The sequence below is a fragment of the Mustela nigripes genome, chromosome 4 (assembly GCF_022355385.1).
Source record: "Mustela nigripes isolate SB6536 chromosome 4, MUSNIG.SB6536, whole genome shotgun sequence".
Classification (NCBI taxonomy): Eukaryota; Metazoa; Chordata; class Mammalia; order Carnivora; family Mustelidae; genus Mustela; species Mustela nigripes.
In genome coordinates this window covers 70,762,839-70,786,839 of record NC_081560.1, presented here as the reverse complement: position 1 = coordinate 70,786,839, position 24,001 = coordinate 70,762,839, and the positions used below count along the sequence as shown (strand labels likewise).

General features: G+C 40.2%; 1 protein-coding gene, 1 non-coding gene and 1 pseudogene across 5 annotated transcripts in view; all 3 read right to left on the bottom strand.

The window, feature by feature from the left end:
• Positions 1–24,001, bottom strand: part of CDK6 (cyclin dependent kinase 6) — a 239,358-nt gene that overhangs the window by 177,817 nt on the left and 37,540 nt on the right. The gene's annotated exons all lie outside the window — the stretch shown is intronic.
• On the bottom strand, positions 1,005–2,039 carry LOC132015947 (ubiquitin-like modifier-activating enzyme 5; annotated as a pseudogene).
• LOC132017035 (U6 spliceosomal RNA) lies at positions 23,139–23,240 on the bottom strand. Its single transcript, XR_009404119.1, has one exon. It is a non-coding gene; the product is annotated as a U6 spliceosomal RNA (small nuclear RNA).

Below are 24,001 nucleotides of genomic sequence, written 5' to 3'. Positions count from 1 at the left end.
CTCTCTCTGTCTCTCTGACTATTTGTGATCTCTCTCTCTCTGTCAAATAAATAAATAAAATCTAAAAAATAAAAAAAAATAAAATGTGGAATGTTGGGGCATGTCACTCACTGCATAGGTAATTTAGGTCTCTTCTATGTCTCCACTAAAGTACTATCGAATTATCTAGGAATCAAATTTAAATGAAATATCCTAAAGATAGCTCACATGATGGGTATAAACTAAATGATCTTACTAAATTTATTCCTTGCTCCTCAATAAAGTACAGTGACTCCAGATACATATTCCACAGGAGCAATGATTTCTTTTCTTCTGCCGGTGCAGAAATGTAATTTGTACTTCCCAAAAGTACCTTTCTCCATTTTTTTGTGAAGAGAGCTTCCTTTTGTTTGCCTTTGTCTTATTTTGATATAATTCACAGGTTTATAAACTTTTCCAGTGACTTTACTTCAGCATTTACTTCATCAGGTAACATTTGAGAGGGTATTTTTATTTTACAGGTTAACTATTTTAAATTCACTGCTAACTAAGTTAATAGTAGTAGACAGTTTTCTCGTAAAGAGTGATTCTACATACACTGAATAGATGCCTGGTAGCTCTCATCAACAGGCTGTAGCTCCTGTCCTTTCCCTATATTTGAGAACCACATACTACTTTATTGCCCATGCCTCAGGTACCAGGCCACAAAGGGATTATTGGAAGGAAAAGGAATATGGGATCAAATTGGTCATTTCTTCCCACCCCTTCCAAAAGGCACAGACATTTCAATGGCGAAGTTTTCAAGTGTTCTTAACTAGAATGAAACATGAGTTTTAGGGGAATTACTGATTTAGTTGAAGGGAGAAAGCAACAAGTAACACAGTATTTTGGGAAAGTGTAACAATTTTGTGAAGACTATGTTTCAGTTCATGTTGCTCTAAGCTTTGCCAGTTTTTAAATGAAATTTTTAAATGGCAAGGGAATGGGCTTAAACTTGGGAAGTAAAATACAGGTCAGTCCATTATCTACATATTCTTCATCTTGGCCACGATGTCTTTCAAGCTTTCACCAGAATCTTCCACAGTTACCTGAGGCATAGAACCTTCTTACTTTTTGGGAATTGTATATGGCAAGGTCAATCCTTCAGGTAAGTCAGGAACTGGGCCTGAAAGAATTGAGCAATTCGTCTTCTGAAACCTCAGATACCAACTCAATACCTCAACCCTTGTCTTCACCTATTATCTCTTCCTCTTGTTGAACAACCTTCTGTTCTTGTAGTTTTCCTGTTGCTTCCTGCAATTTCTGTCAATACACTAAGGATTTGGCTTCACGGACCCAGAAGGGAAAAGAATCATTCACTGCATTATATCCAAGGTAAAAACTCACAGTACCAAACTTTTAACAGAAACTTTTAACACATTTTGCACCAAGATCCCAGCAACCATGCCGACAGTGGCGGGAAGACTGGCTGCACAGCACCATCTCATTTGAAGGTCTTTTCATTGGTATTTACAGCAATTTGGTGGAGCCCATGCCAAACAAGCAGATTCTCCAAGAATTATGAGCTGTATATGCCCTGAAGCTGCATTTTCACTGACCCCAGACTCCCGCCACGTTTGCCCAAGTTCACCACAAGCCATGTTTATTGTCATCCAAGCTTCCAAACCGTCCGCACAGCTAAAAACTGGGTCAAGGGGTTTTCCCTCTTCTCATCTGCCATTACTTATTCTTACCCATGCAATGCTGAAAGTCTTCTACTAGAGTTATACTGTAGTTGTGTACTTCCTAAAGAACACCAGGGTTAATGTTCCTCAAAGCATATACTGCTGCTTGAACTTCACTTAATCCTGCTTGATTGGAAGGACAGGTTGGAAGAAAGGTCTATTCATACTGGCCAGCTCCTCCTTGTCGTGGCCAAAGAGTAGCAACGTAGTGAGGCCACCTCAGCAGTCACACCACTCCGCCAACACCTACTATTGCTACAGCAAGGGTACAGATTTCCTCCCTGCAGTCCATTTCAATTCCCATTTGGCTCAGCGCCTGTAGGGGTTGGAGTCCACCACCTCTGGGCCCAGCTTATTGATGATAAGGCCGCCCACAGCCCACCGACTTCTCTCCCAGGTGGGTTCCCACTCCAGCTCCTGGGTCCACTGCTGCGACCACTTGCTCCCCAGACTCAGCCATGGCTGGGAACCTGGCCACGGCTCTCCCAGCGCTGAACCCTGGGAAAGTGCTCCCAGGTCTCTGCCGCTCCTGCGGGCCTCCCACCCTACTGCCTCCGGGGCCCCACAGCCACCGCTCCCCCCAGAACAAATCCTGAGCCTCCTTCCTCTATCAGGTCTTGAGAGACGGGCCACAGCAGGGCCAGAGTCATCAGTGTCTGGAGCCGGTGGCCCTGCAGGGTTGCCTTTCCAGCTGGTTAGGATGCTGGTATGAATTTCATTAGGAAAATGCAGCGTACTACTTTCTCCTTAGAAATCCCCAAGTGACATCAAGGGAAGGAGAGGTCCTGGGAGGACCCGTAGGACACCTGTCTTTTTTGGCTCCAGTGCTGATGGTTAACCCCTTACAGAGCCACGACTCCACCGAAAACATTTTGGGAAATACCGCTCTACACTAATGTACAAAATCCAGTCTGACATGTTTAGTGAATACTATCACTGTTAAAAAAAAAAAAGTTATATTATATATAGATATATATATTATATATATTTATATTATATATAGTAGTTTACACTATATAATGTGTATGATGAAATGCATTCTGAGTCAACGATTATAAATACAGGTATCCCCCAAGTCTTTGAAAGTGCACGCCACTACCCTTTTACTTTTTTACCAAAGTCCTACATTAGTACACCTGTTCTCGCTAACTGAAGAAATCTCAGAGGGTTTTTCCTTTTAGGAAAAAAGGAGAAAATTGAAAACAGCACTCAATACGTGAGCCTTTACAGAGGCAGCGCGCACCGCAAACAGTGAACAGGGGATACCCTCAGACTCCTTCTACACAAGGATACTCAGCCTCAGGGCATCAAGTCGCATTAGCTTGGAGGCTCTCTCGGAGCATCTGTGCTTTATCTTGATTTATTTTGTGCACCCGTTAGCAAGATGTGTCTTAAGGTATCAGAAAACCTTAAGAGAGGTTCTGGGAACACTCAAAAGACTTTCCATACAAATTAATGGTAATTGATTCTTCACTTTACACCATTTCAGCCTACAAAAGCTTTCACAGGAACATTCTACTTTCAAATAGCAGGAAAGGCCTGTATTCATCTGAGGAATTTTAGAACATAATATTTATGGTGCTTTATTGTCTACAATGACTCCCTCTGGAATTATCCCAAATCAAATAAATAACAGTCAATGTGGTGGGCAATAAAGAGGACATAGATATTTTAATATAACAAATAAGACTCACATAAAGCAACTGAGCTAAAGCAAGAACTGAAATCCCTGGTATTTGGCAGGAGGTTAACAATCTGTAATATATTTATATGAAATCAATGAGGAATGTGGCCAGGCTGCCTAGAACCCCTACACTTGCAGAACAAAGAGCCAGACAGGTCTGAACATCTGAACAGAAAGACTGGAAAGTAACTTTAACTATGATTCCTTGTGTTGACCAACATCTTGAGACTTTTTGAAAACTTTTTTTTTTTTTTTTTTTGCTATTCAGTAAATTGACAAAAATACCATTTCAGTGATTATATGATTGCAGTTCCATAAGCAAAATACATTCGCACTGTGTTGAATGTGAACAAAATATCTCAGATGACTTTCAGAGGAAATCAAAACCACCATTCGATATGCAACCATGAGAGCTTAGCTTTCTGTAATCCAAGGAAATGTTCAGAAGTGAAAAGTGGTTCTCAGCATTCACTAAGTCTCCAAACCCAGCTGAGCTATGAAAAACGCAATCCAAAAAAGTCAGCTAGGTCATTACCGTCTCACAATTAAGCCAGCCAAGCCCCTAACTCTCCCATAAAGTTGAGTTCTCTCCCTGTCTCTATAGTCCTGACCCCTTATAGCCCTCAGCTTTCCAGCTGTCCTAGTGATGTCATTATCTCATAACAAAATATCTCCATGAATTAGCTCTGCATCCTACCCATTGTAATTCTTAATGACTGCTTCCTGTTCATATTTTCCATTTAACTTGCTGTTCTGGATCTTTGTGGCATAGGCAAGCTGCCTTCATCTAATGGACGGGATTACATCCAATAGGTTTGGGATTTCCAAAGATTACAATTTACAGAGGTCTCCCAAACAACATGCTTTGTAAACACAAGACCTGCCTTTCTGCTGTGGTTATAATAAAAGGGAAATCTGCATTATTTGCTGTGATTAAACTTTGACCTGTCACAGGAAGTTCTATGAGGATTTTTTTCCTGTCACCTTTTTTTTCATAGTCTTGAATGTTTGGACATCAAATAGTTCAAGAGCTGAGAGATGTCTGGCACAGCTGCCTAAGGGCGCTAAACAAAATTTTATTTGAACTACAGCCAGTCTTTGGAATTGAGAAGAATTCTTTTTTATCTTTCTCTATAGTCCATGGAGCACATTCTGTGCCTATAGCTTGCACGCACTCAAGGTTACGTTCACGCATCCTGCTTGCCCTATGCAACTGGATATTGGCCAGGGTGTTCTCTACTTGCTCATTAAATGGGCTGTGTGTGCACTTGTTCTAAACCAACACTGAATGGTGTTAACTCCAGAGGTATTTGCCACCAACAATAATGAAAATGCTCCTAGAAGGAACCAGCCATTTCCACAGCGTCCATAAACCTTTATGAGTACCTACCACGTGCAGGTGTAGTACTGTACATTTTAGAGATTCCAAAAGATCTATGATGGGTACGGTCTTTAAGACCTTTACCATCTAGCTGGGGGAGAGGGGAAAGAAGACTGATACATAAAACCATAAGTAATGGTGTATGGCTGTGTATCAGTTCCAAACAAAATCTATAAACATAACATGAAACATCAAAGTAAATTCATTCTGCATTCTAATATTCAGTAGACATCTGTGATGTCTGCCTTTCCGACACCTATTCCCTCTTCTGTAAACCATATCCTCATTTGTTTTTGACGAACCCTTCCTGACTTAGTTAATACGGTTGTGGGGACAAGAGTGTGTCATGGCATTTAACCTCCCCTGTAGAGAGTGAGTGATATGGGCTGATTCAGGGATGGACAGGATCATGTGAATCAGTCCCAGGATTTTTACTAAAACTTCTGGGAGAGTAGAGCTCTCTTTATTCTGGGATTACCAAACTGGCAACATCTAAGCCTGCAGCTGCCGATGGCTGTCTTTGCCACCACTTTAGTGAGCATACCATGGACTGCAGCCAACAGGGCAGACAGCCAGCGAGGAGAAATGATAGGCAAGAGATTCTGGAGAACAGTGGTTAAGCACCGGCCCCACTTGTGCCGATACAACCCGGGATTTATTCATTATGTTAGCTAGTAACATCACTTTCACACTTACCCACTTTTGAGTTGCGCTTCTCTTACTTACAAAAAAAAAATAGTCCTAAAACATTTATACGTATCTTGAAGTGATTAAAATTATTTTGAAACATCAATATCTGACCTCAAATATGTCTTACATATTAGACAAAATGAATTAAGGACAAGCATATAAACAGCAGTGGTTTCCTCTAGGTGACTGAACTAGTCCTGACTGGCTGGGACAATTCCCCTTATATTGTCCCTCTAGGCACATGTCCACTGACAGCTCCAAAGAAGACGAATTCATCTCTCCTAAGGATTCCTATTTGAGGTTTCTGGTCTGACTGCAGAAGCTTTTTGTGGAGAAAAAGCAGAGAAAGGCAGAAGACAACATACGGATGAGTTCACAGCATATTAGGAATATATAACCTAGAGCAGGAAAGGACTCAGTGGGGTAAGAGGAAGTGAGGAGGCAAGAAGTAGTATTTAAAAACAACATAAAGTTTTAATTTAAAGTTTAATTTAAAGGCTGCATCCCGGGCGCCTGGGTGGCTCAGTGGGTTAAGCCACTGCCTTTGGCTCAGGTCATGATCTCAGGGTCCTGGGATCAAGCCCCGAATTGGGCTCTCTGCTCAGCAGGGAGCCTGCTTCCCTCTCTCTCTCTCTGCCTGCCTCTCGGTCTACTTGTGATTTCTCTCTGTCAAATAAATAAATAAAATCTTAAATAAAATAAAATAAAGGATGCATCTCAATGAGCTATGGTCTCTTAGAACCCTGATTTACGCAACCTCACTACCTACTGCTGAAAAGGGGACATGCCCAGGGAAGGTGACCCTTGGGCAATGCAGAGCTTAGGGGGGCTGACCTCCCCGTAGTCAAAAATCCACGTGTAACTTTTTTTTATTTTATTTTTAGATTTTATTTATTTATTTGACAGACAGATCACAAGTAGGCAGAGAGGCAGGCAGAGAGAGAGGGGGAAGCAGGCTCCCTGCTGAGCAGAGAGCCCAATGCGGGGCTTGATCCCAGGAACCTGAGACCTTGACCTGGGGTGAAGGCAGAGGCTTAATTCACTGAGCCACCTAGGCGCCCCATTTCATGTGTAACTTTTGATTCCCCCAAAACTCAACTTCTAATAGTCTACTGCTGACTGGATGCCTTACTGAGAACACAGTGGAGTAACACATATTATGTGTGTTATATGTATTACATACTGAATTTTTTTAAGTAAAGTAAGCTGGCGTTCGCTTCCGCAGCACATATACTAAAATCGGCCCCCATGCAAGGATGACAGGCAAATCTATGAAATGGTCCATATTAAAAAAAAAAAAAAAAAAAGATAGCAAAGAAAATGTTATTAGGAAAATGATAAGGAAGAGGAAATACATTTACTGTACTGTATTTACAGGGAAAAATTACTGTATTTACAGGGAAAAATCTGCATATATGTGGGTGAAAGCATTCAAACCTATGTTAATCCAAGGGTCAAGTGAAATGTCAGATCGTAACTCCAAAGCAGGGAAATCTCTGGTCATGCTGCTAATTTCAAGGCTACCATCATCTTATGAGGGAATGCAAAGTCAGCATCTCTGATTTACTAAATCACTCGGTTCTTTATAGCCTTAAAGAGTGTGTTCATAAGAAAGTTTCGTGATTCATCTTCTTCTAGTTCATCTTCAGAGTTTCTACTAATCTGAGTTTCTACTAATTCAGAGTTTCTACTAATTTGGTTCTGGTGAACCAAAAAATGTTTTACAAGTTCAATAGGAATCCCCCAAATTGGGCAAGCTCACAAAATACAGGCTTGCATGACAGTAAATATTTAAAACAGAGCAAACAGTAAAACTCCTATATATGGAAACACACTGCTACCATATGACGGCAGATAACAGGACAAAACTGGTATACTATTAGTGAGGCCCCAAATAAGCTCTGTAGAAGTCCTAAGGGGCATATAGGGGGGCCTGCAGACGACTCCGCTCATTTTCAAGATGAATTCCTGAAATGGACATTAAGCAACAGAATCCAAACTTCTTCCCTAATCCTACAGCAAGCACCAAAGGCACTCTTCCGTTATCTAACAGTTCTTTGAACTGCTAAGGCATTTTGTCTGAATGAAAGGCAGAGAGAAGAATGAGGTAGTAGCATCACTCTGTTAGGCTAACTATGCTATTATAGGAAAAAGGGAACACTACTTCAGAGCTCAAACAAATGAGGAAATCATAAAAACATATTTGTTCTCTTACAGGGCAAAGAATGGTGGCAGAGGCAAAATAGTCAACACGTGTATTCTAAGTCACCATGCAAATCACTATCCACACGAAGTCAAGAGACAGAAAACACAGGCAGCCAGATGATGCTGAGCTGATTATTTTTGCGGAGTCCAGTACCAACAAAAAATAGTTCCGTACGTTCAAAAAGAACATAAAGTTGACTCTACCAAAAAGAAGAAACCTACAAATTGAAAAAATCAGGAACTTCTCCATAGGGATTAGAATAGACATCATTGATCACCCCCACAACAGCGCAGGAATGAGCTACTAACTACTATTACCTGTTGGGTTCTACACTGAGACTCGGTCGCCTTATTTCCACAACAGTCAGCTTCCATTTGCCTCTTGACAAACATAGATATGTTGGTTAAAACAAAGGCATGACAAAAGTGAAAGGATTAAGAGACGCCCAAACGTGTAGCATTTGGTGAGAAATGGGGTTCAGGGGCCCTAAGTCCTAAACCTTCCTGGCAGGTCAGAGGTTGCAGATTAGCAAACTAAAGACAGCCTTTAACTGGAAAAGCTTCTTCACACTTTGGTTTACCCTATTCTTTTAATTCTCCACGGCACCTGGGACAGCAGGTGTTCAAGAAATGTTTACTAAATGAATTAAACTTCTCAGAAAACTGTAACTCAGGGAGAAGTCAGCAGTGAAGTAAAACAGAGGATCTTTGGAGATGTCCACAGGAAAGAAAGCATGGCATCCTGAGTAAGCCAAATCCTGTCACTGAGGTGAAGCGAGGACATACACTCATAAATTGCATTTATTAACTAACACTGATAGTTTGCTCCCTATCTACTCGCTACTACTACATTATTTGGACTTTTTCAGTCCTCACAACAATTCTATGAAATGGTGCCCACTTTACAAATAAAGAAACAGACGTACATAAACAAATGTTCACCACAGCCTCATTCATAATAGCGAAAAACGTAGAAACCACCCACGTGTCCATCAATGGGTGCATGGATAACGAGAAAGCGGTATATCCATGTAACAGAGTATCATTTGACAATAAAAAGGAATGAAGGGACGCCTGGGTGGCTCAGTTGGTTAAGCAGCTGCCTTCGGCTCAGGTCATGGTCCCAGTGTCCTGGGATCGAGTCCCACATCGGGCTCCTTGCTCCGCAGGGAGCCTGCTTCTCCCTCTGACTCTGCCTTCCACTCTGTCTGCCTATGCTCGCTCTCGCTCGCTCTCTCTCTGACAAATAAATAAATAAAATCTTTAAAAAAAAAAAAGGAATGAAGTACAGATACATGGTACGGCATGGATAAATCTTGAAAAGATTACACTAAGTGAAAAGAGCTGGTGACAGAAGGCCATATATTGCATGATTTCTTTTATATGAAAGGTCCGGAGTAGGCAGGTCCATGGAGACTGAAAGTGGGTTGGTGGTTGCCTAGGCCTGAAGGTGCTGGGGCAGGGAGAGGAACAGAAAATAACCACAAATGGGTACCAGGGTATTTTCAGGGTGATAAAATGGTCTAAAATTATATCATGGTGATGGCTGGACAACTCAGTAAATGGACCAAAAACCACTGAATTGTTTATACAGATAAATTTGATGTAGGTAGTAAAGTGTATCTTAATAAAGCTGTTGAGAAACAAAAGGAGGAAAGAAACAGCCAGAATGAGGTTCAGTACGTTGCCTAAAGCATAGGACTGTAAGTGGTGGAGACAGGATCTGAAGTCAGGCTGTCTGGTTCCAGAGTGGGATTTCCTAACCACTGTGCAATCCTGCCTCTGCAGCACTTGGGTCAGAGACCTCTCTATGGCACAGGAGGCACACTGGCTGATGGGAGCTGGCTTCATGCCAACCCCCCAGAGGCCTCTGGTAAACCTGGACATAGTAGTATATGCTTTTCATGCTGGACTGAAAACAATACATGTTCAGAAAATTCACAGGAAAAATAAAGTGGAAGACTATTGATCCCCCAGGCCCTCTTACATCCTTCCCTTAACTAGTTAGAAAAATGACCCACTTCAGTTCCCCCAACAGAGCCAGAAAAAGATATTCTGATCTCAAAAATACAAGAATTAAATGATCTTTTTGAAAGTAAAGTCAACAGCTCTGGCTTGAGTCAGAGAGAGTGCTGAATTCTGGAAAACTTTCAACATCCAGTTCTGTCTCCATTTCTGACCTGTAAAAGCCCCGTTCTCCAGCTTTGGGCCTCTCTTGAGGAAAAACGACGAATCAGCCCAAACTAGGCAGCTGTCTGTGCTGAAGGCTGTCTGCTGGGTCTTAGAAGAAAGCTAACCAAACTTTACCAACACCATAAGCCAAAAATCTTTCATAATCACATCCTTATGAGGTGAGTAAATTTATCCCAGCACTAAGTCACGCAGGTACTTTTAGGATTAGGTTCTTATCTAATAAAACCACCACCAAAGTGAGTTCCTTTTAAGGAAACATAAAGGACTGTAAACATATGAGAAAATGTTAAACTATAGTAATAACTTAATGAAACATAAATGAAAACATCAGCAATACACTATTTAAGTTCCTCAAACTGGGTAAGGAATTTTTAATGATAAAATGGCATAGCATCTGGAAGGGTTTGTGAAATGGATCCACATCACTGTGGGAGTACAAATTGGCAAAAACAACACAAAAAACCACAACCAACCAACCAACCAAACAAAAACCTTTCTGGAGAGTAATCTAGGAAGATAGATGGATATGTAAATAGATATCTATAGATCATATGGCCTTTAAAAAAGTGATTCAGATTCATATTTACTGAACATGGAAAGGTGTTCATAATATATTAAAAGAAAATTAGGGTTTCAGAAGAATATGTACAGCTTGATTCTGCATGTATGTATACACAATGGTTGAAAGATGAATCAAGATGCTAACAGTGGTTATCTCTGGGTGATGAGCTTACTGAGCTGTGTTTCCTGTTATTTGTCCAGATTTTCTACAATCAGAGCGTATCAATTGTAAATAATAAAAAAGAATCATCATTTTAAAAACAAGAATTATAAAAGCTTCTTTTCTCATTTAAGTTTTCTTTCTCCCATCACTCACATACTTTTCTTCAACCTGCTCCTCTGAGTTACTGACAAAATCCTGCTCCTCAATCCTGAAATGGCAAGTTTTTAAAATTAAATTATGTTAACAACGTTAAGTTCTTAAATTCGTTCTAGGAGAAAAAAATACTATGGATGTATTACTGCCTCAGTGAAGGGATGAGATTTTAATCTTTCTCCAATATGTAGCAACTCCATAAAAGAGCTTGTAGGAAAAATAAAACTATTTTCTGATCCCTGGCTAAATGTTAGAGCAAAAGTAACAGAATTATCATGATATAAAAGAGAAACAATGACAGCCCATAAATTCTTTAAATTACTCTAATGTTTATCATAGAAGCCAGAGAAAAGTCCTACATGAGAGAATTATGGAATTTTGAAAGTATGGGGAACTTCACAGACTATCCGGCTCCATACAATTGTTTTACAGAGAAAGAAGCACAGGCTAAGAGAATGCAGATGGGCAAAGCAACAGAAGGAGTAAGAAACCTGGGTCTCATGACTAAGATAAGAATTCAGCGCCCTTTCTAACAGAACAAGGTATAAGCAACCAAAATAACAAAAGCATGTTTTTTCTTAAAAAAAAAAAAATCCATTATAAAAATTAACACCTAACATCTTACATTCTATTTTATTTTTCTTAAGATTTTATTTATTTATTAGAGAGAGCGAGCATGCACATGTGCACACAGGCAGAGGAAAAGGGGGGAGAATCCTCAAACAGACGCCCCAGTGAGCACATACGGAGCTGATGTGGAGCTCGATCCCAGGACTCTGAGATCATGCATGACCTGAGCTGAAATCAAGAGCTGGCCCCCCCAACCGACTAAACCAGGCCCCTCTAACATATTACATTCTAAAATTAGATCTCTTAAAGCCAAATTTCCAAAAACTACTGTGCTAAGAACTGAAAAAAAGAGGCACCTGTGGGCTCAGTCAGTGAAGTATATTCCCTTGGCTTAGGTCGTGATCCCAGAGTCCTGGGATTGAGCCCCTTATCGGACACCCTCCTCATTGGGCAGCCTGCTTCTCCTTCTACCTCTGCCTGCTGCTCTGGCTACTTGTACTCTCTCTCTGTCAAATAAATAAATAAAGTCTTTAAAAAAAAAAAAAAGAACGGGAAAAAAATCTATAAAGGACACCATCAGGAAACTATATTAAAAGGTAAGAAAACAGAACATAGTTGGAAAAGTTAAAAGAACTGACAACTCTATCAACTGCCAAACTTAGGCATCTGAAATTAGGTTGTTTTGTTCAGATGTAAGAATGTGTAATATTAAGTTATGATTTAGTATGCTTACATATAAATTTTATTTTAAAATTTTAATTTTAAAGTTTTAAAAGTTTAATCTTTGTTCTAGGAATATTTCATCTAATAAGGTAAATATTTCATGTTGAGAGCAGTTAAAAACTAAAGAAGAATTTGTACATGTAGCTCCAACTACATGTCCCCTAAGGAACAATATTTCTTTTGCAAAGACATAGGAACAACTCATATTTAGACTCTGTAAGGGAATTACCCACATTAAGTGAGAATTTTTCATACCTGATTCTTACCCACTGTAAGCCCTCAAACAATTTTTAAAAATCAAAGTTTTTAATGGGATTCTCTGTAGCATGCATTGAACATTTTCTTGGCTTTTTAAGCACAATATACTGATTGTGTTCTACCGATGGATCATTTGTAGTCATTACTGTTATTATGAAGTACAATCATTTATTTAATTTGCTACATTATTATGATCCTTTGAGTGCTTTCTAGGCACATTAATGTGAGGCCAGGAGAGCCACACTGAGAGACATTATACATCAAGCTGCCAAAAAGCAAAAAAAAAAGAATGTGGAAACAGCAAGGATAAGCTACTCACCACCTACAAAGGAAATTCAGTACATTGTTTACGAGCCAACACCTCATCAGAACCACGGAAGATAGGGGCCTGGGTGGCTCAGTTTGTTAAGGGTCTGCCTTTGGCTCAGGTCATGATCCCAGAGTTCTGGAATGGAGCTCTGCATCAGGATCCTTACTCTACCAGATGTTCCCTCTGCCCACCCTTTCCCTGCTTGTACTTTCTGGCTTGCCCCAATGCACCACCCCTGCCCTGGTCAAATAAATTTAAAAAAAAAAAAGAACCATGGAAGACAGAGGGCAGTGGATGACACATTTAAAGGCTGAGAGAAAAAGCTGTTAACCAAGCATTCTATATCCAGACAAACTATCCCTCAAAAATGAGGTGAAATTAAGACATGCTCAGATGAACAAAAACTGAGGGAGTCTGTTGCCAGTAGATTTCCCTCAAAGAAATGTTATAGGGAGTCCCTCAGATTGAAATGAAAGGACAGGAGAGTAACTCAAAGCTGCATGAAGAAAGAAAGAACAATGGCAAAGGTAACTAGCTACATAGGTAAAAATTTTAAAAACCAGTATTATTGTAGTTTCTTTTTGGAACTATTTTTTTCCCTAATATGATTAAAAAGACAAACGCATATGACAATAAGTATTAATCTATGGTCGTACAATGTATAAAGATGGAACGTGTGACAATAATAGCATAAAAGGGGGTAGATGGAGCTGTATAGGAAAAATGGTTTCCATACACTATACAAGCTAAGTTTGTGTTATTTAAAACTAAATTGTTTTGGTTTAAGATATTAACTATAATCTCCAATGTAATCACTAAGAAAAATCGTTTTGAAACTATCCAGGTCCTGAGAAATATTTTCATGAATCTTTTCTCTATCATTTATGAGCCCCTAGAGTGAGCCTAGGACCGTACCTGAGACTTTTCACATGCAAACTCATTGAATTCCTTTAATATCCCAATGAAGTGGTTATTATTACTTTCATCTGATAGATGGAAACTGTAAGACACTTAACCTGGATTTCAATTAAAACCTTCACATGCTTCTTTCTCCTTGATCTGGACCTCCAGTATCTAGAAGCTCATGGTCCCATTCTTTTCCCACCCAGTGCACCACCACCTCTGCGACATAGCCAACAGCAAATGATAATTATCTCCCCTGTGGCCAAGACTTTATATAGTACCTACAGGTTGCAGAATCCCCAGCCTCTCTCTCCAAAACAGTTCTTTCCACAAATGCCACAGTCCGTCAGTCACCTCTTGGACAACTTGAACCAATATTCTCAACATCAATTTCATAGTGTCTAGAACAGAACTTACTCCTGTTGGTGAACCACACCACCAACCAACCAATTTTCTAAGCCCAGAAACCTTCAAGTAATCCTAGGCTCTTCCATGACCTCATACATCTAACCAAGCACCAATTCCACCACCTAAATGTTTCTCTATCCACTGCTACTTCCTGAGTTCAGGTACCCATCACTCTTGCCTAAACCTCCATAGAAGGCCTTTATCCCGTTCGCTGCCTTGTGGAGACTTCTGTACTCAGCCCCTCACTCTGGTCCATAAACCTTCCACATTGTACACCCAATTGTAAGACCAAACAAATGCTTTTGGCCAACAAATGTTTACTTAGTATTTGTTATTTTCTAGCATTGTACGGGGTGTGCTAGGGATAGAAAGATGAAAGGAAGAAAGACATTTTCTTAAGCTGTTCAGAGTCTAGTGGGCAGGCAGACATGAAAAGATGAATTATCAACTAATGTGGAAATGCTGAGGTAGAGAGATATACAAGGTATTTTAAGAGTAATAAAGAGCACCTAACTCAGACTTGCAGGAAAGAGTTCACAGAGGAAGTGACAACTGAACCTACCCAGGAGTTGCCCAAGAAAAGTGGTAAAGAAAGGGCAGGAGACAGTGTGAACAGAGGATAGCAAGAAGTCCCACTAGAGAAAAACCTTGCATGCCATAAGGAACTTTCATCCTGTGGAAAACAGATTACCTGCTTCTGATTTTTTAAACGGCTCATTCTGATGGGCATGGGTAAGAGGGGAACAGTGGCAGGAAGACCAGTCAGGAGACTGTTGCAGTTGTACAGAGAAAATAAAGAGGGCCTGTCCTAAGGAATTGGCAGCAAGGACGGAGAGGAGAGTGCAGATTCCAGAAATATTTAGGAGGTTGAGTTGGCAGGACTTGCTAAGTGTCTGAATGTGGCGGGGGTGGAGGGATGAGGAAGGAGGAGAAGCCAAGGATGACTCATAGGCTTTTGACTTTGGGGACTTGGTGCCACCCCATGAGATACAGCACTGTTCCCAGACCTTTGGTTTTCAGGGAACTGTAAAATTTCCAACAAATTTTGGGCTCTGACAGAATGTTGTCAACTGAAGACATAAATGTACCCTACCATCTACTACCAACATCATTTCATTAGAAAAAGCACATTTTAACACCCAAAATGTAAACAGATTTAGCTTTCTGAAAAATTCACCACAGGGCCCTTATTTTTCTAATTTCATCACAGATGAAAGGAAATTGGTACCAGGCCTCAGACCCAAACTGGGAAGCCCTGAGAGGGAGATAAAGCAGAAGTCCGTTCAGCAGTAAGATGATGAGTTAAAGGCATTAGAATATAGAGTCCCTGCCCTCACTAACTCACTAGCCCTAAAGAGATGTCTATCTCCTGTACATTAAGGGTTACAAAAGAGTTCAGGAGTTATGGAAGCCCTGCAGAAGAGGCACTCCTATGCCGCTAGAGAGGGGTGTAGCTGGGGCACAGGATCTCAAAGGATGATCTGGAATTTGCCAGATAAACAAGGAAAGTTTGGCATGGTCTGAGCAGAAGGAACAGCATGTCCAAAGGTAGGTAGGTATGCAGGAAAATTCATATTTGGGGAATTGTGGATAGTTTGGCATGACATGGTGATTATCTTGGAAAATGGCAAGAGAAGAGCTGGAAAAGTACACAGAAGTGAAATTACAAAGGGGTTGGTAATCCAGGCTAAAAGTCTGGAAATTATCTTAGGAGCACTGGGGAAGAACCAAAGGATGTTACTTACAGTAGGCAATGCCATGGCCACATTTACCACTTGGAAATACACTCTGACTGTAGAGCAGAAGTTGGACGGTAGGGGATAAAACTGGAGGCGAGGAAAACAAGTTGGAAGTGTCTGCAGAAGCCCAAGTTAAGAAATACAGACAGATTAAAGCAAGAGAAGCAGTAAAGAGAGAGAGACCAATACCACGAACAAATATTTACTGAGCTCCTACTCTCTTCTTGGGGTATCAATGTCAGTGAGACAAGATCCCTGCTCCCTTGGAGCTTATTTTCTATTGTTGCTAACAAAAAGAGAATCACACTTTACATAAATGTTTTGTATAATTAAAATATTTCACCAACTATCAGATGCTTTCACAAGTCTCTCTATATGCATGCTTACATATGATAAAGCCACTTTTAAATTGCACTAAATTTATGTGACTTATTCAACCATTCCCCTATTCTTGTAACATTGGCTCATTACCTGATGGTAATGTACGTGACATTGCAAAAATCAAAACTTACATACTTTTCTGAATCAAAATGCATGTACTTTAATAAAGTTCTTGATCCAGGGACGCCTGGGTGGCAAAGTCAGTTAAGTGTCTGATGCTTGGTTTCTGCCCATGTAGTGATCTTGGTGTCCTGGGATCAAGCCCCATGCTAGGTTCTATGCCCAGTAATTTATATTCCTATGGTAACATCTAGGAGGTAGAATCCCTAGGAATCCAAGGAAGAACTGTAAACACACACTTGGAGCTTTGGATACGGGTCCAGTAACAGTTTGGAAAGTCAGAATCCTGGGGACTGTTAAGATGCAACAGAAAGAGCAGCACCCCTGAGCAAATCAGAGACGAGCAAGAACGCAGCTGAGAAAATGTTGTCACCAAGAAAACAAGGTAATTAAGAAAATAATTTCACTTACAAGAGCATCAAAAAAAGAACAAAATAAGAATAAATTTAAGAAAAGAAGTTCACTGCACGCTGAAAACTAACAATGTTAAGAGAAATTAAAGAGGATCTACTTAAGTGGAAAGACATATGTATTCACGAGAGGGAGGGACTTGGTGTTAAGGGGCAGTACTCCCAAAATTGATCTGTGGCTTCCATGCAATCTGTATCAGAATCCCAGACTGTTAGCAGAAACTGACAACAAGCTGACCCGAAAGCTCATACAGAAATGCGAGGGACCCAGAATAGCCAAAATAATCTTGAGAAAGAAAAAGCTGGACACTACAGAACTACTATAGAACTACTAGACACTATAGAACTCAAGACAGGGTGGTACTGCTGTAAAGACACACATATAGAGCAACAGAAGAGAATGAAGAGTCCAGAAATTAACTCTAGTGTGTGTGCTCAACTGATTTCCAACAAGCGTGCCCAAAAAAGATGGGGGAAAGGATAGACTCTTTGAGGAACAATGCCATAATAACTGGACAGTCACACACCAAATACTGAAGTTGGATCCGTACCTTAAAACAAACATAAAAATTAACTCAAAATGGATCACAAACCTAACTGTGAGAGCTAAAGCTATAAAACTCTTAGAAAACAACGTTAAGAGTAAAGCTTCATGACCTTGAGTTAGGCTATGGTTATCTTGGATAGGACACCAAAGGCAAAAACAACAAAAGAAAGAATAGGTAAACTGGATTCGTCAGATGATGTCCTTTATAGCACCAAGGGCCTATAAAGTCCTTGGTGCTATAAAGGACATCATCAAGAAAATGAGGTGCCAACCCAAAGATGGGGACAAACTATTTGCAAATCATGTATCTGGTAAGAGTCTTGGAACCAGAATACATTAAAAACTCCTTGCAACTCAATAATCAAAAGACAACCCAACTTAAAAATGGGCCAAGGTTATACCTCAATAAAGCTGAAAATAAAGTGAAATTAAAAAAAAAACAAAAACAAAAACAGGGAAAGGATTTGAATAGACATTTCAATAAGGGCCAAAAAGCACAGGAGAAGATGTTCACACATCATTAGTCACTAGACAAATGCAAAGCAGAACCACAAGATACCACCTCATATATACCAAGACCACTAAAATTAAAAAGATAATAAAAATATTGGCAAAGATGGAGAGAAAGTGGAACCCTCATACGGTTCTACACCAGCGATGTAATTAGGTGCAGCCACTCTGCAGAAACAGTCTGGCAGTTCCTCAAACTCTTAGGCATAGAGTTGCTGCATTAATTCTATTCCTCGATATATGCCTAAGAGAAATGAAAACACATGTCTGCACAACAACTAGCACAGGAAAGTTCACAGCTCCAAGACTCATAATAACCAACAACTAGAAACAACCCAAATGGTCTATCAGTGGATGATAAATAATAAAATGTGATAAATAAATAAAATGTGCAATACACATATAGTGGGGTACCATTCCATTCCAAAAAAGAGGGACCAATACATGCTACAATGTGGGTAACTCCTGAAAACCGTATGTTAAGTGAAAGAAGACAGTCCTAAAAGACTATGTATTGAATGATTCCATGTATATGAAATGGCCAGAGTAGGCGAATCTTTAAGAACAGAAAGTAAATCAGAGGTGAGTGGTAGCAGGTGGATGGAAGAAACAGGGATTGACTGCTAATGGGGATGGTGTTTCTTTTAGGGGGAATGAAAATGTTCTAAAATTAGATTATGGTGATAGGTTGCACAACCCTGTGAATACACTAAAATCACTGAATCACCCACTTCCAATGGAGGAACTGTATGGCATGTCAACTATGTGTCAAAAAGCTATTTGAAAAAGAAAAAATGAGGGAAGAGACTACCTCAAGAAGAGAGGAGGAGTTAATGCTACACAAGGCAAAAAAGTATATTACGCTCTTTAAAATACTTCCATTATTGTTTCCTGCCCACAGGACAAAGCAGCAGGACAAAAATTTAACATTTACTGAGTATTTACTATATATGTTAGACATGATTAAGAACTTTATCTGAAAAAAAATTAAATAAAAATTTAAAAAAGAACTTAAAAAAAAGGATTTTATTTATTTGAGATAGAGAGTGAGAGTAAGAGTGCACAAGCAGGGGGAGCAGCAGGCAGAGGGGGAAGCAGGCTCCCCACTCAGCAGGGAGTCCGACCCAGGGCTCCATCTCAGGACCCTGGGATCATGATCTGAGCAGAAGGCAGACGCTCAACCGACTGAGTCACCCAGGGCCCCTAAAAAAAGAACTTTATCTGTGTCTATGTATTTAAACCTCTTAACCCTATAAAGTGGGCATCATCTCTTTTACAGATGAAAAGAACTAAGGCTAAGATTCAGAGATTGCCCAGTGTCATAAAGCTTATAAAGGAAGGAGCCAGAATTTGAACTCAGATAATCAGGCATGAGAACCCTCACTCTTAACCACTGCACCTTCCATTCCACGGCTTACTAAGGCCTTCACGATCTCACCCTAATTACCAATCCATTCTCATCATTTAAAAACTTTTATTTATTTGAGAGGAAGAGCAGAGCAAGAGAGGGAACACGCATGAGTGGGGGCGGGTGTGTGGAGAGAGGAGAAGAGAGACAGGGAAAAGCAGACTCCCCGCTGAGCTGGGAGCCCAACAGAGGGCTCTATCCCAGCACCCTGGGATCATGACCTGAGCTGAAGGCAGCTGCTTAACTGACTGAGCTGCCCAGGCGCCCCTCATTTTCATCTTTTAACTAGATTCTAGCACGAACTGGTATCTCTGTCCATCTGGTAACCTCCTGCTCCTGTGCAAAGACTACTCAAGGTATCTTCTCTGGTCCTCGCTGATCTTCCTTCTCCCCTCCCATTTCCAGGGTCAGACTCTCATGTGTCATCCCAGCACACCTGACTCAATGAAGGCACTCAGCCTCCTTCACTGAGTGAATAAATAAATGAATAAAATTATTCAATTGTCCTATCAAAAAGCACACTGTATTCTGGAAGTAGACTGAGCCAAGTCTGATAAATTAAGTGGGGGATCAGGCTGAGTAACATTCTTTTGGTTCCAAAAAGAGGTGTGATAATAAAGTAAAGATGTTGATTTTGGGGTTTGGCTCATAAAACAGTTCTGAAGACACTTTCAAAAGAGTCTGAAAACGTTTTGCTCAATTAGAACAGAGCTAGAAACACTGGACTGCCTCCTGTGGGGCAAGATTTATTTGGCCATATAAGCTCTAGTCTGGTGTTTTTCATTTTTTTCTATGCCTCATTATTTTCGCGTCACACGGTATATAAGGCTATTGCGCTTTTATTAAATACATTTCATTTCCTAAACAGTAAGCCCCTATGGGGCTTATAAGTTATCCCCATTTCCCCCTCCTTTCTTTTCTTAGTAACTATCTTGACATGCTAAAGAAATATTTTATCATCAGAGGGTGATTCTGTTTATTTCCAAAAGAGGGAAACAATTTGCTACTCTTTAATATAAATCTCCCCTTAACTCCAAGGAATGTCTTGCTCAAGGTCTAGAACCTACTAACCTGTGATCCATCGCCTTCAGAGCAATCCACGTTCGGCATAGATTTGAGTTCACGTAGCTATTAGAGCAAAGCCTAAATCCCCTGTGTGTTTGCCAGTACAAAAGTATACTTAAGCCTAAACTAGGTCACAAAATGTTTTAACGTGACAGCATGTTTCACTCTTCCAACATTTTGAGAAATTTCCAAGGAACTACAGAATGAGAGTTTCCGGAAACAAACAACCTCAATATCCTAGATCACATCCAAGATAATCCCTGCCCCAATGTGGGTTCAGAGCACTATGAGAACAACAAAAGATAGCTAACCTACACCACAGCACACATCTGATCTTTCTGCTTCTTCCAAGTGTCAATCCTGACACACCAATAAACCCATCCATGATTCTGTCCACTTCTCTAAGCACACCTACCCATGTATTTTAATGTAACCAGTTTCTCTTATGTCAGAATTTTATGGATTTTTACATTATGCCTATGGAAGCAGTATACACAAAGGTTAGAGCTCAGCACTGGCTGACTGAACACGAATCTGCTAACGTCAGTGTAAGCATTTCCTGGCTGTTAATAGGATATCACTTAAAATATTTCCATTTTGCTGGATAATGAACAATAGTTTTGAAAACTAGGACCTTGGGAGTAGACAATACTTACACAACTTCTAAAAGGTTGCAGACATGTAGTTAGTTAATCACTGCCCTCTTAGCTTCTATTTCTTTGTTAAAAGTAAAGCCAAAAAGCAAAACTGGCTATACAGCCCCCTTTATGTAACAGAGAAATGAGCAGGTAACAAGTTGCTCTAGGACATCACAGTTTTTACTGACCTGATCTGACATCCTAGAAGGGTAATTAATACATGAGAGTTCATACAGTCTCTTCTCAGTCCTTCTAGTCATCCTTATTGAATAACCTGAGAGATAATCCTGTTTTGCAAGTGGTTAAATGTATAAATACTATTTATTTACTGTATTTTATTGATCCTGACCTCCTTCTTTGATATTTCACTTCTCTTTTCTACATTTTTCAAATACAGCATATATTTCCCTTTCAGAATTAGAACAGCAGTTTCTTAAAGAAAAACTCAGTTGGTAAGAGTAGGACATTCCCCCTTCAATAGATACATCTTAGTTTTTAGATACTCGGAAGAAAATCACCCATGGAAATTCTAGAACAGCAAAGTACAGAATTTATACTTTAGTACCTGTTAACCACAGAGGTAAATAAAATACTAGAGACCTCTAAAATACTTCACTTACATACCAGCTAAACATTTTTCAAATGCCACTGTTAAAGGATATGCCGTAAAGTTATCTGTTGGAGGTTAGTTTTCAGTCAGGGATCTCAGGTGAATGAAGAGACACAACAGTGTGCGTAAGGGGCCAGAAAACATGTTAGCCCCCGAGTCAAACGAAGGAACAACTCTGAGAAGCCGGGAAAATCCAAATGTAAGTGACGAGGATGAGATTGCCAACAGCCAAGACCAATAGATGAGGAGCACCTCAAATCTAAGGGACAGGGCTGTGATGGCAACTAACAGAGCACAGTTACTCAATCCAACTTACATCTACAGAAAGCTGGTATTTCATCTTTACAAAAGCCAACTCTGGGAAAGACCCAAGTTGGCAGTGTGGCTCGGACCCTGTCACAGGTGAGGGAGTTTGTGTGACTAACAGCACTTCCTCCCCTCTAGTCACGATGGCTGCGCTGAGCGCAGGGCTGGAAGGCCCCCAAGACATTAAGATCCTCAGCCACCTCCCAGCAGGGGCGCCACACACCAGGTCCGACTGCCCCGCCGTCCTCTGGCTCCGCCACCCGATAAGCGTACAAGGAAAGGCAGTGCCTCGGCTGGCAGATTGGAGCACACTTGAGAAGTACAGCTTTTATTGGAAAAGAGTAAATTAACATTTTGGTTCAAGCCTCAGTTTCTTATGAGGCTGGCATGAATCTGTCATCCCTGGGCTCTCAATCCCTCTAGGTTTACTAATAAAATTGGGCTTCCAGCCTTTAATGCCAGGCAGATCCTGGAACATGGCAACCACACCACAGAATTGGCTCGCTGTCTCTGGGCAGCCAGCCATCATTCTCACTGACTCCTGAAAAGGCAACCGTGGTTACCTTGACCTTGAGACATACTTTTTCTTCACACTGTTAACAGAATGTTTCTGCATTTTGACTTCTAATTCATGCAACTTTTGAACCGTAAGACAGTACCTCGCACATATTCACCCAGGTTTGCTGGAAAAACATTGAAAGCGACCATCTCTTTGGGCAGCACATAGGAGCACTTCTGAGAAGGCAAATACTGAATGAACTGCCTCATGGGGTGGGAAGTGCTGAACGGTGAGGACCAAACACTATAGAATCCCTGTGGGCCTTGTCGAACATTCTTCCTTTCCCTCCACTGAGAATCAACCAATTCATCAAGAGTAGGTTCCTGAGCACCTTGGATGTGCCAACACTAGAGATATGCCAATTAGCAAAACTGTCCCCGCATTATTGGGTTCACTATCTCCGGCAGCCACTATACCTTAAGAGCCTACTTCCTTGCCTAGGTATGCTGGGGTAGAAGGAAGATTGAAAATGACTCTTCCCGGGTGAGATTTGACTTTTCAAGTGAATTTCTGCCAATGCAGTTACAGAGAATTTTGTTCCTGGCTTTAAACTATTCAAAACACAAATCTGTTCTATTCGTCTGATGTAAGACTAAACAAAAGCATTCATTAATAAAAAGCAGAGAAGACATAATGCCAAAATCTTTGTATATTTTAGAACATAATACATTTATCTTTTTCTAGGCAAATGGCAGACAACTTTTTCTAATTCAAAGAAAGATAATGGAAAGAACTGTTTACAGCAGAACAATCTTCAATAATTCAGAGCTTGATGATCTAATGAAAGTGTCAAATGTCAAAATGCTGTATTAAATCTCTTCTTTTGCATTTCCGCACTTAAGTTAACATTTTGAGGAAAAAGGAATTCAACAAATAGTAGCTGTTTTATGGAAGGCTCACCCACTTCTTACTAAGCCCAATCGAGAGGATTAATTTCTTTTTTAATATGGATCGCTTCGCAAATCTACATGTCATCCTTGTGCAGGGCCATGCTAATCTTTGTATCATTCTGATTATAGTATATGTGCTGCTGAATGAGCATAAATTTTCACAGACTGGCTATGTAAGAGCTCTTTAAATACTTTATATTTTTTATAAAATATGTCACCCTGATTTTTACAAACATCCCACGCAATTTTTAAGTATCTACACGTAAGTTAATTAATCTACTCTTAGTGTAGGCCAAAAAATTATCTGTGTGTGTCTCTGTGTGTGTATACACAATTTATACAATATTGTATACAATGTATACATATATGTACAATAAACAAAGTCCACAAAACAAGAAACTACTTACTTTAAGGTAAATTCACCCACATAGCAGAGTTGCTGCAAAAATGAAACCATTCACAACAGGCAAAATCGGGTTTCGGACATGTTAAGTGTTTAGTTAAAGATTAGTTGTGGGATGGTAATGATGATGATGAACATGACTTATTCTTAGAATTTTAGTTTTTATTTCATTTATTAGAACAATTGTTTTTAAGCATAAGGCTTCTCTTGATGCATACATTTAGCACATTATAAAGCCTTCATTTCTAGGTGAATGAAGGACACTCTCTCTAAGGCTTAGTAGGGACTTCAGGGATGTTAATCACTTTCGATTCCTCCACCTGTGCAGGTCCCCTTAGGACAGCCAATTTCTCCACTTCCTTGTCTTCAACATGTGGCTTTTCTTCCTCCATCATCTCTACCTAATTCCAGATACTTCCTTCAGCCTTCACTTAGGGCTCCCAATTCCTCTCTGCTCTCTGCATATGGTGCTTCCTTATAACAGAAGAAAATCAAAGCCATTTGCCTCAT